Source organism: Ornithodoros turicata, chromosome 6, assembly GCF_037126465.1.
Source record: "Ornithodoros turicata isolate Travis chromosome 6, ASM3712646v1, whole genome shotgun sequence".
Classification (NCBI taxonomy): Eukaryota; Metazoa; Arthropoda; class Arachnida; order Ixodida; family Argasidae; genus Ornithodoros; species Ornithodoros turicata.
In genome coordinates this window covers 7039981-7057086 of record NC_088206.1, presented here as the reverse complement: position 1 = coordinate 7057086, position 17106 = coordinate 7039981, and the positions used below count along the sequence as shown (strand labels likewise).

Here is a 17106-nt window from a genome sequence, read left to right as displayed (position 1 = left end):
ACAGCTGTGTCGCTACGAATTGTGGGCAGAACTTCACACGGTTCTTTCTCTGAGTTCTTAGCGTATAATATGTTAATATTTCGAGATTATCTCTTACAAATGCATTGCATTTCGAACCCTGTTCAGATGTTTAGGAATCTTTGCAATCTTTTCTGAACGACTTCGCATTGCAAGTATACAAGACAAGAATCTTCACTAAGAACCTTCCTCTGCGGGGCCATCCTAGCGAAAGGCATGGCGTCTTGTGCTTTCCACTCCCGCCACTTGCATCATCACACCTCACGTGATACCCACACCCACCCACCCACCCACTCACCCACCCACACACACACACACACACACAATATTACGCTACAAGAACTTAACAAGTATAACGGGCAATGCAATAAAATCAGGACATCGACCAAAAATGTCAGCAGCTGTTACTAAACGAAAAAACAAAAACAAAAATGAATATGAAAAAAGAGAAAGGAAAACTACACGAAGTTCGAGGCAGCTATATAATGTGATAGATATCGGATGTGATATGTGTGATATCTCTTCACAACGGACATGTACGGCTAACTGGCCTCATCTATACATAGTCTAATTCTCCTAGTTGGCTAGCTACAAGTTGATGCAATTATAGCACGTTCCTCGTATTTCCTGTATACTTGGACTGTGGAAGTGAAATGACATCGTTTTATTTCTAAAAGATGGCGGCCGTGTGGCATACAAGTCCGAGATTTTTCAGCAGTGTCGGAGGCTGTCACGGGCCCATGGTTATGGTCGTGTGTTCGGTCAGGCTTTGTCATATTGTGAACATTTCGTAGACAAGCGAAATACATATTCTATTCAGATATCGCTGTTGCTAACCTTTTTCTGTCTTTGTCGTTTGTGCGCATGCTTGAAATGTATTTGACTGAAACTTTATATTCTCGTTTTCATCGTCCTTTAATCCATCCCGCTCAACCAAACAAAGCTTCGTCGTCAACGTTTGCACCGTATATGCAGTACGTTTTACAAATAGATTTATTTACGGCGTACATTTGGCTTTGTACGTATAACGACAACGTGCAGCACAAGACGACCATCAACCTATTTCATCCTCTTTATGTCTTATATTAACGTAGGTACTCGCGTTGCCATGGTTTCGTAGCCCACACTTTCCAGCTTGCAAGCAAAAACGAAGTTTCCGACACGTGTGACCCTCGGGATCCACTTCCTTGAGTGTCTGATTGTAACATTCTTAGCCGCGGTCTTTCGCTTCGCCTGCATTGCACACGAGAAGATTGCATTGGTAGTCTTTTACTCCTCGGCTAGGAGCGTGCTATGCAGTAAAGTTCATTTCTAAGAGTGTCCACTCTAAAATTATGCTGTCCACTTATGCTGTTCATAATTGTCACAAAAAAGGCGTACGCCTACCGTTTTCAACAAATCAGGGCAGATAACGATATCATTCGAGATTATGGTTGGCTAGGAGCGTGCTATGCGGTGAAGTTCATTTTTAAGAGTGTAGGGCGAGAAAGTTGTCATTCGGGATGATGGTTGGATAGGAGCGTGCTATGTGGTGAAGTTCATTTTTAAGAGTGTAAGTCAACATAGCCTCTGATAAAGGGTGTAAAAGGGTGGCAAAAGCAGTTATTATATATCCAAATTGCTACAGAAAAGCGTACACCCCCCTCGCTCACCGAATCAGAAGCGTTAACCCCATCATTCGTGGCATAGTTTTGCCTAACTCGTTACAAGTAACTCGTTACGTGGTAACGGTTACTTTTTTTTGGTAACGAAGTAACAATTCAGTTACTTTTTCAAAAATGGCAATAGTAATGGAATCAGTTACAAAACCTGGTAACTCGTTACTGACGTTACTCGTTCCTTTTCTTCAGCGCGGGGGAGCACATTTCAGCACTCCGCGTGGCGCAATGCGTGGACCTGCGTGACCCACGACCACGTGTGACTCAAAGTATTATTGCAGTCCCTCGCTAGATGTGTTGTTGACGTGCTGAATCCTCTTAAACGAATGGCCTTGTCTGTTCTCTTGTTTCCGTAATCTCCGACCATCACTCCTTCCCAAGAATGGGCACCAACTGCGCCATGGCTACAAAAAAACGCGTTTCGACTTCTAGCCTTTTCTTGTCTTTCGTAAGCTTCTGAACGCCCTAAATTATGACGCAGCCCCTCGTCTGTTCTTGGGAACCGTTAGTGATCGGTAGCACGAAAACCGGTGTCTTTTCTTGTGTTTTCATAACCTCCGATCACCCCTACTTCGGCAGCAGATGTCTTCACACGAAAGAGAACGAAGATCACTTATGTAAATTTCGAGTATCAGCTTCTTGTGAAGTTCTCTTTCTCATTAATCATGAGTTGAAGGCAAGTCACGGCATGTTTGTTGGCTCCTTTAACTATGCGGCGGTAACGTAAACGTAACTCGTTACCTGTGAGTAACGAGAACTCGTTACTTTTGTATGTTGGTAACGAGTAACGTATTTACTTTTTTCTGAAGTAACGAGCCGCAAGCTAGCAAGTAACGGATAACGTTATTTAGTTCCTATTTTTTGGTAACGGGCACAAGTCTGATTGTGACAATGGGTTGCGCACAACGAGCTATGCGGTGAAGTTCTGTTTTGAGAGTGAGGTAGCAGGTAGAACTTTGCAACATTTTACGCACAACGTATGTTGGCAACTATTGCCTCCTAAAAAGTGTAACTGCTCCTCCCCTTTTTCTAAGAGAGCACAACCGCGTCTTTGGCGTCTGTAGCCATGACAACAGGAGGACAGGTAGCCATTTATACAGCCGCAGTCGTGTTAGAAATCGTCTGCGGCAATTGACAGAAGCCTGTGGCACGATGACGGCGCGCTATTTCCATGTTACACTCTTAAAAATGAGTTTTACCACATAGCACGCTCGTAGCCAACCAACATTCCGAATGACAACGTTCTCGTCCCTGATTTGTTGAAAATGTGGGGCGGAGCCTAGTTTGTGACACTTATGCTGTTCATAATTGTCACAAAAAAGGCGTACGCCTCCCGTTTTCAGCAAATCAGGGAAGAAAATGATATCATTCGAGGTTATGGTTGGCTAGGAGCGTGCTATGCGGTGAAGTTCATTCCTAAGAGTGTATAGCCAACGAGTTTTCCTCAACGATGACTCGCTCGTATCTTTCTTCGTTTGTCGAAGGTTCTGCCCTCACCTATTCCCGGGCTGTAAATATCATTGCCGCGAATACGAAAACACTCCGTTATTCAAACGGCGTTTGCGTGACAGAGAGAACGCGTTTCGGCATTCCTGCGAAGGCGTTTTAAATGCAATGACTTTATAGGGTCATCTTCTGACCCTGATGTTCGGGTGCTCGCACTCGTTTCCGTGCCATTGTAATCTCTTCCTTCTCCCTCTCATTCTCCCTTCCCCTCTCCACAGCTGTTATGGACGGACCTACATTGCTGTCGACGCCTGTGGGCCCTACACATGACATTCTCGGGTAAACATAAACGAGCCCCCGCCACAACTTCCGGTGCCACGAAGACTTCCGGTCCTTCCGCGACTAAGGACGCTCGGAACCAGCCTTTCGCTATCCCGATTTGTTGAAAACGGGAGGCGTACGCCTTTTTGTGGCAATCTGAGTTGCCACAAAAAGGCGTATACGACCCTCTTCTCTCCTCATATCAGAAGCGATAACTGCATCAATCAGCAGAGGGGATGGCGAAGAACGTGTCTGCTGTAAAACCGGAAGCGGTGAAGACGGCACGTACAAAAGCGTATAACTTTAAAAATAAATTAAAATGGGAGTTTGGACGCCCCCGGGTATTCATTTCCGAGTTTCGCTTCTTTCTTTCCCCCCCTTGAACTTATCTTTCTCTTATCTTTCTCCTCTTTTCTTTGTGACTGTGCCACGAGATATTTGAGGCAGCGCTGCGGTAATGAACCTCCCTCTTTATAATGACCCGAGGTAGAGGTAGCGAAAACCCTCATCGTTTCAAATGCTTTCTCGAGCGAATGTTAATGGATGGCGAAACGTCATATGGGATGCCCGGAATAGAAATGCCGGCTGCGGTTACCTTGTGACGCTGTGCCAGGCGCCCACAGCTCCCCATAGAGCCCATAGTTTGAGATAATTCAGGCAACACTGGACATACGACCAATGAAAATGCGTCGTGATGCCTAGCAGCCAACCAATCAGCAACCTCTCAGTTTGGCTCGGCTTTCGGCCGGCCCTGGCTGCCATTGACTTGTACTGGTTTTCAAACCTGGCGCCCGTTACTCCAAAACAACTAAGACATTTTTGATAGGCGAAATACATATTTATTGATGCAACGTATAAACTCAAATGTTTGACTCATATATTCACCGTGCGTACAGGACGTTTCGTTCCTTGAATAGACAGTAACCAAACGAAGTTCGAACTTGCAAAGCACACATACAGTCTACTTCTGGAGGCGAGCGAAGTCCACGTGTGCGTGCGTTTCACACTTGAGCATCTTCTTCTCATTCTGGCGATGCACCGTAGGTCACACAGTCACGGGAAATACTTTTGTCGTACGAACACTCTCTTCTTAGTCACTGTATTTGAAAATGCGACAGCGCTCGAAAGTGTTCCTCAGGCGTCAGCTCACCAAGCATTCCAGTTCCGACCCGGCAAGAATGTCCGTAGGTTGACACTTTATCGGAGATCAGTACATGGCCAGAGTCACTATAGCTCACGAAGAAACCCGCGCGTACACTTCCTCTTTGGTCGTTGTGGTCAACCGACATCGGCGAGCCGCGGAGACGCAGCGACCTTGCTTCGAGCTGGCCGACTGCCCAGACTGCCCGCGAAAAGTGAGCTGTCAGATATTTCAAAACTTTATCAACTAATCCCGCAGCGCGCATCCTCCTTTGGCCAATGGGCATCCGTCATGATGCCTGACGATGTAATACCACGTGACTGTGACGTGATTTTATTTTCCTACTGCCGCAAATGCGGGGAGCTGTGGAGGCCTGGCTGTGCTGCGATGCGAGCCACTGCACGTGATGCGCTTGGTGGCCGCCACTGTTAAGCCACGTGTCTCCGAAGACAAAAGAAAGGCGCGTTCGCAAGCGCGCGATCTGCGAGGGCGTCAGCGACGGCGACAAAATTTTCTCGCCTCGTCTTCTCGATGAACGATTCACATGCGAGCGGGAGCAGAAGCGATGGCGACAACTATACACTCTTGAAAACGAACTTCACCACATAGCACGCTCCGAGCCAACCATCATCCCGAATGACAACGTTCTCGCCCTAGCATTGTTGTAAACGGGAGGCGGAGCCTATTTTGTTGCCATTATGCACGGCAAAGAGTAAGCTCCGCCTCCCGTTTTCAACAAATCAGGGGTTAAGAACGTTGTCATCCGGGATCATGGTTAGCTAGGAGCGTGCTATGTGGTGAAGATCATTTCTAAGAGTGCACTCTTTTCAAAATGAACTTCACCGTATAGCACGCTCCTAGCCAACTATAATCTCGAATGATATCGTTATCTGCCCTGATTTGTTGAAAACGGGAGGCGTACGCCTTTTTTGTGACACTTATGCTGTTCATAATTGTCACAAAAAGGGCGTACGCCTCCCGTTTTCAACAAATCAGGGCAGATAACGATATCATTCGAGATGATGGTAGGCTAGGAGCGTGCTATGCGGTGAAGTTCATTTCTAAGAGTGTAGTGTCACTAAATAAGCTTCGCTTCAGAGTATCGACACTGAGGTCCAAGGGAGAGCAGGAGCGCCATCTTGTTTCCGTATCACGCCGGTACCATCCCCAGTTGATGATGAAAGACAGCTAACATAACGCTCCCTGTGGGATAGAGAGTTAGTGACTCTAGGATATAGAAAAGCGTGTATGATTGCTGTGCTATATTTCATGTATTGTCAACCGGAGCGTCCCGAGGTAGTCAGGGTGAGCTCACGGCCGTCAGCCTTGATGAGCTGCTTGCAAACGAAAGGAACATTTCACCCGCGCACGATAGATGGCATCATGCGCTAAAGTGCTCCTGAGCCATTTATAGGGAGAGTTTGGCCATTCTCTGATCTTTTGCCGCCTCGTGGGTGGAGCCTATTTTGACGTCAGAGTCATCGTTGCGCCGCCCAAAAAGACTGAATCCAAGCAGAATCCGCTTATCAGCCATCTGATGCGCGCCATAGTGATGCTGTCCGTCAGCTTTGTTGTCGCAATGAATGCAATCTACAGGAATAACCGGCTTATGACCCACAGCCGCCTCTGATAAGGGGGGTTTTGTTACCAAACTGAAAGAGTTCAAGGACGAAGGGCTTTCGAAGGACAATGTACGTACGTGTCTTCCCTCCTTGCATCGTAAACAACGATCAGCATCAATATGGCGTCGGCGACCGGCTGACAACGGGACAACAATGGGAGCACGGCGAGGGAGGTGGCTTAGCCGTGACGTCGCATGACGCGCTTCAAGTTAGGCTCCTCCTAATGGCCACACTCTCCCTATATACGGCTCTGAAGTGCGCGTGGCGCGGAAACAAGATGGCGCATGCTCGCTCTTGGAACTCAGTGTCGATACTCTGAACCGTAGCTTATTTAGTGACTTTAGCGACAACCAAGCCATTTGCGTGCGAGAAAGCTGCCATCGCTACCGCCTGCACAGACTTTCACGCCCTCGCTTCTTTTCTCTTACGTGGGAATCTTGCAATAGTCTCGTGTTTCTTGCAGCTCTACAACTTGAAATAGATAGCATTCCAAGAAGCATTGTTAGAAAGCAAGAACTTCGATTACCGACCCTTAGGGGGCAATAATACAGAGGGAAAAGTGGGATTGCTGGACAATACATGTCCAGGCGTCAGGAATGTGACATCTGGATACTGCAAATGTTGACGTTTTGTACATCCGTGTTTTCCTGTGTCCTATAAATAAGTTTCTGTGTGTGTTTGTTCAAGCTCGAGAGCAGACGGGGGACTTTTTTTCGCCGCTCGAGAGATATCCACAGTGCCAGTGTCTTCAGTTTTTTATTTTCCAAGGACCGGATATTTTGTAGTTTCCAACCGCGATGGCTGCCAAAGCTATATAGACACGCGTAGGTACTTCCACTTACTGCGCTTCTACTTTTAAAACAACAGGTATACGATGACATGAGATATGTTTGGTTGACATTTGATGTACCCTACTGTGGTCAGAACTCAGAAATGATACAGTAAGTGTAAAAAGATATGGACTAGCGTCGCTGTAGCGTCCTCTGGAACGGTTCACGCGAGAGAACGGGTGGCGACGATAACAATATTGAGATTTTTAAAGGGGCTATGAAGTGTATCAAGCTAGCTCGCCGACTGTGTCGGCTCCAAGCGGCGATTTTAACTTGTTGGCTGTGACACCTTTTGTATAGATGAATCTGATAGGTCCGTATCCTCACCACATACGGCACGCTGCTAGCCAACCATCATCTCCCAATGAAAACGTTCTCGCTCCTGATTTGCTGATAACCATAGGCGGAGCCTATTATGTACGGTATTATGGCTACAAAATAGGCTCCGCCTCCCGTTTTCAACCAATCAGGGACGAGAACGTTGTCATTCGGGATGATGTCTGGCAAGGAGCGCGCAATGTGGTGAAGTTCATTTTTAAGAGTGTACAGCAGAACGTTATGTGTACGTCCGCGTTGGCGAGTGATTGGGTGCTACAATTCTTCAGATGACGTAACAATGGATACGGGTATCTGGATGGCGGTACGTCTAGTCGCCCGTATCGGAAAAAAAAAAGTGCGTTTTTGTATTAACGCTGCGCACGTTATGAAGAAGTATTGAACAATAAATTGTAAATAGAATTACGAAGCGTACAAGAACAATATTGTACCTATTACACGCGTAACTAAATACCTGCAGGTAGGAGTTTTTACCTCCTTTAGGCTCGCGTAGGTGCCCGAAACGTCTCGCATAACGCTGTCGCTCTCGCAAGTCGCGTGCTTGGGAACGCGCCTTGAGCCTGCAGTGGCGCTTACACGCTGCGTCATGCGAATAAATCATGCCATATATGTAGGGAGTGACCTTTTCGGGTTAAACCCGATTCCGCCCGGTTATTCCCCACCGAACTGACGTCTGACCAATTCGGGTTAAACCCGATTTCTCCTCGAATTCCAGTCACTATGAAATCCTCAAGTGACGTCTCCACTGAAGACGAACAAAGGTCGCCACGAGTAACACATGTAAGAATGGGTCATTTACGTTCCTAGCAATACACCCATGTGTGCGAACACTGTCTATGCCTTCGGGGATTACCGCAGGAAGGTCACGATCCCGCAAAAAAAAAAAAACGACAAAAGAAACAAAGCAAAAAAGAGAGATTAGGAAAGGACTGAAATAGACAAGAGGAGAAACAAAAACACACGATAACACCGGAAGGCACAATTATCACTCGATTTCTCCCCGCATTACAGATTTAAAAATAGCGCCCGATTTTTACCCCCCGAACCTGAGAAAGGCATTTAACCCGAAAAAGTCACTCCCTACATATATGAGGCAATATGAGGCATATATGAGTTTTTAGCGTGCAGGAGCCGTGCCTCTTATCTTTATCTCCCATTATATTTTTTTCGCGCTCTTTGCAGGCTACTCGACCGCGAAACACGTCATGCAGGATCATAGATCAGAAGTCCTCCTCGTGCTCGACGTACCAGGTGAGTAGCCCATGTAAATATCGAGCTTTGGTAGATCGGATGGATAACGCTTCGGAAAACGTGATAATCCAATCGCCTTATCGCTCACAAAGTGGACCGCATCACGATGCTGCACCGTGATTTGATAGCTTCCTGGATCGTATATACATTTTCGTAGCTTGCTTCCGATCCACTAAATCTTCCTACCCAACCTGCACAATGTACTGAAGGTGCGAGTGCATATAGGAGTGAACGCCAGCGCAGCACAATGTACTGAAAGTAGAAGTGCATGGGGGTGACTGGCCGGTGCATTACTCAGTGTGCTGCTTTAATGCGGAGGGCTGTCCACGAAGAGAACCAGCCTCGATCTGGCCATCCATCCATATGCACCCGCACTTTCAGTGCATAGTGCACCTTGTGTCTATGTAATTCTCTACTACATAGTCTACCGCAACGTACAGGAGAAACTGAACGTATAGTGCCTTTATCAGACGAGGCAGAAGGCAGTAATGAAGAGAGATGCGTAAGAAAGTGTCCGTAAAAAGAAGTCTCATGATGAGGAACAGTTTTGATCGCGGACGTCCTAAAGAAAGGAGCAAAGAGCAGGGCAACGTTTAACTGACTCTATACTTTGAAACGCGTCCCATTCCTCCGAACCTTTGTGACTCTAATGTACTTTCAAGGTGAGATAGAGTACGACATAATAATACTGGAAGTGAAAAAAAAAAAAAAAAATAAAAAAACTTCTCTCGCGCGTTACTAATGGTTCGCTGCCCGATCAATACGGTCTGCGCGTACGGGAAAAAAGGTGCACCATTTCCGGACTCCCAGGCCATTTTAAAGCACGAATGAGACGACAGCCGCGCCTTTCAAAAGGGACTATTCTGACAGAAGGTCAGTCAGGTGTTTGTTAGCTTTCACTGAACTTTTCCTTTTCCAAGTAGGAAATGCCTTTCGCTATTCTATGTATGGCCCCTTTGGAATTATTGAATGCGGGTCAATGTACAGTGGTGTAACGCGCGCTCGCTACTGCTTTTTCTGCACTGCACTTCTGCCCTGCAGTGGAGCAAGCTTAACGACTGTTGCTGCCCCTCTTCGCGACCAGTGGAAAGGGTCTTTCTTCGAGCATTCGGAAGCGGCAGGGAGAATAATCAATACAAAGGCTGCAGTCGTCCTCTTTGCAAGAAGGAGTTCGCAGTAAATACGAGTGAAAGTTTGTGTAGCATAGCTTTTTTTCTTTTTAAAAATTTATTCTGAGATAGCAGCATGACGCAACCGAGTCTGTGTGTTGTACTTAAGAGGGCAGAGAGTTTGCGGAGCAAAGAGAGTTTGCAGTTCCTGTTCTGTCACGAGTCTTCTAGACGGAGAAGAGGAAATGTACGAAGGGTAATTGAATAATCCATATAATCTATATTATAGATTTTCTGTACGCGGTGTCCGAACTAACATTCATGGAGATTAAAAGAAAAGATGACGTGCTCTACGCATGCGTTTACACGAACGTGCCCCATTAGGGAGAATTTGGTTGCCATGGCAGTCGTACCGCGCCGCATCAGTGAGCAGCGGTTTGTTCCCTGCTTAACCACCTTATCCAATCGTATTCAAATCTTCCATCTTCTTAAATTACCAGCAACGACGTCGGACGGATCGCGGATTAGACCCGCGGATTTGAAACCGTCGACAAAGACAGGCTTATCTCTGAACTATTGATGTGTGTAGATTGTCTAATCCCCCGGACACGCGAGCAGGCTAAGACTCCTTTGAAGTAGAATTCCTTGTTGAAAGGAGTTTTCTTCGTCGGCACAATGGACGTCGACACGAGGCTCATCATTATTCAGACTAAGGTTTCTTCACGGGCACCATAAAAATACAAATTGAACTGCATTGAATCATTATATTTTCGCCAAAACACCAAGGGCAATGGGGTAGATAGTATCGCGTGCGGCGATGAAACACACCGATGGCCATCATCGCAATAAAGTTGTTGCTGTTATCGACACACGGCACTGCCGTTTCTGTCAGCGCACGTCGCCAGATATGTGGCGCTAGCTGTTCGGACGGAAACTGGAGAGCAGTATATACGTCACGCATACAAGCGCAGGCAATATCTGACTGCTATTTACAGATGTTTACATATGAGCTTAACATTAAAGGTCTGAATAGCAGTGCAAGCATTCAATTCAACTAGTTCCGTGGGCGTATCTCATAGAGGAGTTTATAATTAATGTGAGTCCCGGCATCGTGGGCGAAGACTCGTGGATATCGACTATACCTTTCTACGAGGGGGCGGCGGGGGGGGGGGGGTATGTTTAAAAGAAAGAAAAAAAAAAGGAAATATCAGCCAGGCTAATGCCGGCTTGCTATTCCAAAAAAAAAAAAGAAAGAAACTAAATAAACACAAGGGTATTGAATTCCAAGTTGATCGTATACGGCGTGACGATGGTCTTGCATTCTGAAAAGAGAACTTCACCGCATGGCACGCAGTGCCCCAATCATTGCCACGAATGATACGGTTATCGCTTCTCATTCGAAGAAGGAGGGGGAGTACGCCTTTCTGCGTTAATTTCACACAAAAAGGCTGTTTTAGAATGTATGCCAAGGAAGCTATTTTAGCGATTAATAAAACGTTTAAACGAATGCATTTCAGTTGTTCTTCAGCCGCAACTCATCGGGTGCCCTGAATTTAGTGTATTTTCAGTTGCAGATTAAAGACAACCGATCTCCCCTTGCGGAAAAGGCCAGCACTCAAAAGCAGATTCCGTCAGTGCACTCTTAAAAATGAACTTCACCGCATAGCACGCTCCTAGCCAACCATAATCTCGAATGATATCGTTATCTGCCCTGATTTGTTGAAAACGGGAGGCGTACGCCTTTTTTGTGACACTTACGCTGTTCATAATTGTCACAAAAAAGACGTACGCCTACCGTTTTCAACAAATCAGGGCAGATAACGATATCATTCGAGATTACGGTTGGCTAGGAGCGTGCTATGCGGTGAAGTTCATTTTTAAGAGTGTAGAGTTCTTTATTCAGTACACTCTTAAAAATGAACTTCACCACATAGCACGCTCCTAGCCAACCTTCACCCCGAATGACAACGTTCTCGCCCCTGATTTGTTGAAAACGGGAGGACGAGCCTATTTTGTGCCGTGCATAATGGCACAAAATAGGCTCCTCCTCCCGTTTTCAACAAATCTAGGGCGAGAACGTTGTCATTCGGGGCGATGGTTGGCTAGGAGCGTGCTATGTGGTGAAGTTCATTTTTAAGAGTGTAAGGCTTTCTGGGCACACAGTCATTGCTGTAGTCCAGACTCGACGTCTATTCGTACGCAAATAGCGTGATTTCAGACACACAGCTGTAGCCTGTATTGCTTTGTCTTATTTCTTTGGTCACATCTGATTCCAGCCCGGAAAGTTTAATTCCACTGTCCACTTTCTCATCAACACATACATTCCATGAAAACAGCCGTCTCTCCGCTGGAGAAACACATGGGCGCGTATCGCCACGGACAACACCAATTTTTTCTTTAGGCGCGTGTCTCCAACTTTGAGGAGCGAAACTGCCTAAACCAACCCCGTAAGCACGCACTTGCTCGCAAGGCACCATTTCCACCAGCTGACGTTTAACGTTATCGCCTTCAATGCTGCTGTAACGCTAACGCGCTGGATAACGCTTCACTCGCTCTCGGACGCCGAATACCGGGAAGTTTATATTAAATTTCCCCCTCCTCCTCTGTCTCTCGTTGTCGCTGTTCATGTTGCTGTTCCTGCCGGTGTCGCCACCATGCGGTAGACGTGTACAGGCTCGTAATTTTTACTCGGTATAGTTTGTTGCTCCGGGGGGTCGATTCACCATGCGTGAGAGCTCGTCGAAAGGGGCGATTTTCGTTTTTCTTCTAATTTTTTTTTTTGCCGCCAGGGGAGAAATGGGCGCCACGGTCGTGTTTTGTGTGGCGGGAAACTAAGGAAACGGACCGCGCAACTTTTATTTGCTACCTGTGTACACGGTTATAGCTACGATATAGTTTTGTTGCCTTGGTAACACTGGGCGGCTTCGAATGTCGCTACCCTTTCCACGCTACTCTCTCCTCGCTTGCCTTTCCGTCTATGCTGGGATCTTCTGACTCACTTGGGCACGGAGCATTTGGGCATCTGGTAGCAACGGGATTGTGCATCGTATGTTGAACTTGCGTTCATTTTTATTGAGCTGTGGTCAGCCCATTGAGCTTCTGATATCAGGGATACAAAGTCGAGGCGAGCGAGATGAAAAGAGGCTCTTTACCAATTAGTTACGGTTAAAGCTGCTTTATGGAAGACTTGCTGACGGCCAGTCTACAAAAGATAGTTTAATAGAACCGAGAACACAAATGGAGATTACCGGCCCCGAATTGCGGTAAACTCAATGTATTTTTTTTTCTAGAACACGTAATGTTTTTACTTAAAAGTCTCCGACTTCAGTAACCCGGACTGTTTAAATGGAGTCACGTCATCTTCCGTTTACTAAAGCTGGAACATGCGACACTTGTTGACATGTGACATCGGAACATGTGACCCTACAAGCTGCGCACCCTGTGAATGAGTGGGAGGCGCTTAAATTCTTTAAATAAAAATTCAAATGTGTTTCGTAAAAAAACATAACTTCTAAAGCAGGGTGCTGTCGGCATTCAAATGGGTACTACCCGTTTTGGGACCTTCAGTGGACACCTTCTGGAGAAAAATCAGCCACCGAAGCGGGTTATTTGTTGCGCTAATTAATTGGTTTCGGTTTACATATTTTTTATATATTTCGCGGCTGATCGCGGTGAAGCGCAAAAGGACGCTCTTCCACTCCCTTATCCACCAATGAATTACATGTTCTTGAGCTTACTTCGCAATGGGGAGTGCTGGAGAAAAAATGGAAAGCATGTGACATCAAGGTATACTATGTGATTAACTGTGTTTCGTTCGTGCGATTATAACAGATAAAGGGAGCATATCAGTCAGATAAGCGGAGTGGAGACTGGCGTAGCCTGTCTGACGCTGTCACTTTTCCTTCAGCACTCCACGTTGCGAAGTAAGCTCAAGAGCACGTAATTCATTGGTGGATAAGGGAGTGGACAAGCGTTTGTTTGCCCATCACCGTGAGCAGCCGCGACAAAAATATCTAAAACGAAACCAATTAATTACTGCAACAAATGACCCACTTCGGTGGCAGATTTTTCTCTAGAAGGTGCTCACCGAAGATCCCAAAACGGGGAGTACCCATTTTAATGCCAACGGCGCCCTGCTTTAGAAGTTATGTTTTTTCACAAAACTCATTTTAATTTTTATTTAAATAATGAGCGCATCCCACTCATTCACACGGTGCGCAGCTTGTAGGTGGTATCGGACAGATACTTTTAAAAAAGAACGTTCTTTGATTGGTGCACCCGTTCGCGAATTATTTAGCCCGGGGATTTAACGGAGACACCCTGTATATGTATCAATTTTTACCTCTATTAGAAGTGACCGTTTTAAGAGCGTACCCTTAATGCCCGGTGATGATGACAATGAGCAAATAATGAAGGTTGGGATAAAAAGCGCCGTGGATTGCGCAATTTATGGAACGGAGAAGAAAAGCGGCAAAGTAGATTTCTCCAAGTCATCCACAGTGCCCAATTCACTGCACGTAACGAGTCAAACGCTTAAATAAGTCGACACGCAGGAACCATTTCGTAGCGCACGATTCTCGTTTACGCACTCTTTTCCAACGTCAGATCATTCGCAGCTAACGACATTGTCTTGTCAGCGCTCCTTAACTTATATACCGTTTTGATGCAGCGCCGTTTACGTGGGGAGGCAAAAAGAGGCACGTCACGCGAAGTGTGCAAGAGTGGTTGCTGAAATTTGGATAGTTCAACACTATCGAAGAGCGCAAGTGACAGATTGAAGCACCGACCCCCTGATTCTCCCTTTTTGGAGAACTTGGGGAAAAGAGCCACCTCAGACATTACCGAAGACCTCGACGTTACTCAGCACTGACAGTCAGGTTCGCGAAAGGAATCTACAGAGACAAAAAAGGAAGGAACAGCACAACCAGACGGAGACGGATAATGAATGAGACGGCGACATAGAACGATAGGAAGAGAGAAAAGCAGAGGTAGTAATTACCGAGACAAGAACGGACAGTGACTTAGAAGCGACAGCGTCACCGAGGTATCTGTTCCTTATACAATCGAAGAAGCGATGTCTCTTTCACTTTGTCACTACACCTTTCGTGCCCCTCGCTCGGTCGATGCCGAGATGCCCGAGGCAGTTCGTGCAGCGCAACCATATTGCAGTCCTCCATACTTGCATATATTTCTACAGCTACGCACGCAGGTGCGTGCTTCTTCGTTGGCGAGTGAATGTTTCTTTTGTGTTACGCACGCTTTTGGTACGCTTTACTTTGGAAGTACTCAGTTGGAATACGGGAAGCGTGCAAGCTGTACGCCAAGTGAATGTGGATGGAGTCCATGGACGCATTGTGTATACCGGCACGCTAAGTCTGCGTTGATGGAGAACTGAATATTGTGCACGAGAGAACTGATGTTCTGAGGCTGGGACAACATCGAAAGGACAATTACATACAAAGCCTCAAATTGCCTATGAAATTAACGATGAAAGATGAAAGTCACTGAAAACGTTAGCCAGCTATAGGACTCGAACCCACATCTTCTGGATTGCCGGTCCAGGGCTCTACCAATTGAGCTAAGCTAACACACCTCCCCAGTGACTTCCATGGCAATCCAGAAGATGTGGGTTCGAGTCCTATAGCTGTAGTGGCCAACACCGAATGACAACGTTCTCTCCCTTGATTTGATGAAAAGGGCGTACGCCCCCCCCCCCTTCCGTTTTCAGCAAATCAGGGCCTTCAGGAGGAGGGAACGATATCACTCGGGATGATGGTTGGCTAGGAGCGTGCTACGTGAACAACAACAACAACAATTATATTCTGACGTGAAGTTCATTTTTAAGAGTGCACTTTTCTAAGTGAACCGTCTAACCATTTCTCAAGTACTTCAAACGCTAAGATTTTGACAGGCGCGTCCACGAAGAATGCAAACATAATCGTATATACCATCCGTAAAGAACGTCGGAGTGCTATAGTGAGCAATAATTAAGCGTGATGAGACTACACTGAAGACGTCCTCTTCGAAGGAGGTAAGACAACTATTGTTCATTTTCATGCAACGAATTCATTATTTAATTCGTCGGAGCTGAATTAAAAAAAAGAAAAGGAAAAAGGGGAAGAAAGCGGCAGCCAAGCCATTCTGCTTGATTTATGATTCATGAAGGACGAAAAAGAAGCGGGACAGTGAACGTTTTCAGAACGCGACGGTTCATCCGACAATTTGTTAAAAGAAAAAAAAGTACCGTTATGGAATGGTTAGGAAGGGAAATACGCTTCTGGCACGCGCTGTAATTCTCTACAGCGGTGCGTGCGGGAGCCAGGCTGTGATTTACGAATGGAGGTAAAGAAATGCGACGAAGATACGCGGTTATAAAACACTGCGGTAGGAAAAAAAAAAAAAAAGAAGCGAGAAATGGTTGTTGTATAAGATGATACAAATCGGTGAGCTGAGTTTATGATGCTGTAGCCGAGGGATGGAAAATATTGAAGGCGAAGGTTGCGCCAATAGTAAATTCTGAATTCGTGCCCTTTCGAAAGGCGCAGGGAATGACGTTCCAATATGGAATGGAATGCGAAATAGGAGAAGTCTGCTCTAGATCGTCAGACAGGGTGGACTGGTTTCTACGCTTTTTTTTTTCTTCTTTTTTTGTCTCGTTTGAGGCGGATGTGGCCAGTGCGCTCCGTGAAGCCGTCCCAGGAGGCACACCGCCGGCATTTCTTGCACTCGTTCCTATTATTGTTTGAGGAGTCGTTTCGCGTGGGACAGCCGTAATACCGCGCATGCGGCTCGCCGATATATGCGGCTACCGTACATACAGCGCCTGTACATAATCGTAAAGTTGCTGATGCCTTTAAACTATAAATAGCCTCGTGCTCGAAAGCTCGTACCATAGTAAATCTACAATCGTCTTCAGTGCTTTTGTTTTTGTGTTTAACATGGTATGAGTAATAAACTAACTAATATGTGTTTTTGTCCCAAACGTCGCCACACCAGCACTGGGCGGATGTCTCGGCCTTCTTGGGCCATCATCAGCAGTGCGCAGGTGGACAACGTTTGAGCGGGTGGCGCCAGAAGGTGCGCCATTTTTGTGGCACTGTGCAGTTCATAATTGCCGCAAAAATGGTGTACGTCCCCCGTTTTCATGAAATCAAGAAAGAGAACGTTGTCGTTCGGGATTATGGTTGGCTAGGAGCGTGCCACGCGGAGAAGCTCTGTTTTTAGAGCGTGAAAGCCCAGTGCAAAGCTAGTGAATTATTTGGAGAAGAAAAGTAGCCGAAGCTCTTTGGCTGCACGTAGAACACATGTTTATAAGTCCCGGGACTTATAAACACACGTTCTACGTGCAGCCAAAGAGCTTCGGCTACTTTTCTT

The 17106-nt window shown here is 46.3% G+C and overlaps 1 protein-coding gene and 1 long non-coding RNA gene across 2 annotated transcripts in view; one reads left to right on the top strand and one right to left on the bottom strand.

Moving 5' to 3' along the window:
- LOC135398954 (uncharacterized) overlaps positions 1–8612 on the top strand; it is a 77898-nt gene extending 69286 nt beyond the window's left edge. Inside the window, exon 3 of the long non-coding RNA XR_010424158.1 lies at positions 8555–8612. This is a non-coding gene — a long non-coding RNA (uncharacterized LOC135398954). The remainder of the gene's footprint in view (positions 1–8554) is intronic.
- Positions 1–17106, bottom strand: part of LOC135398953 (glycine receptor subunit alpha-2-like) — a 239377-nt gene that overhangs the window by 64820 nt on the left and 157451 nt on the right. The gene's annotated exons all lie outside the window — the stretch shown is intronic.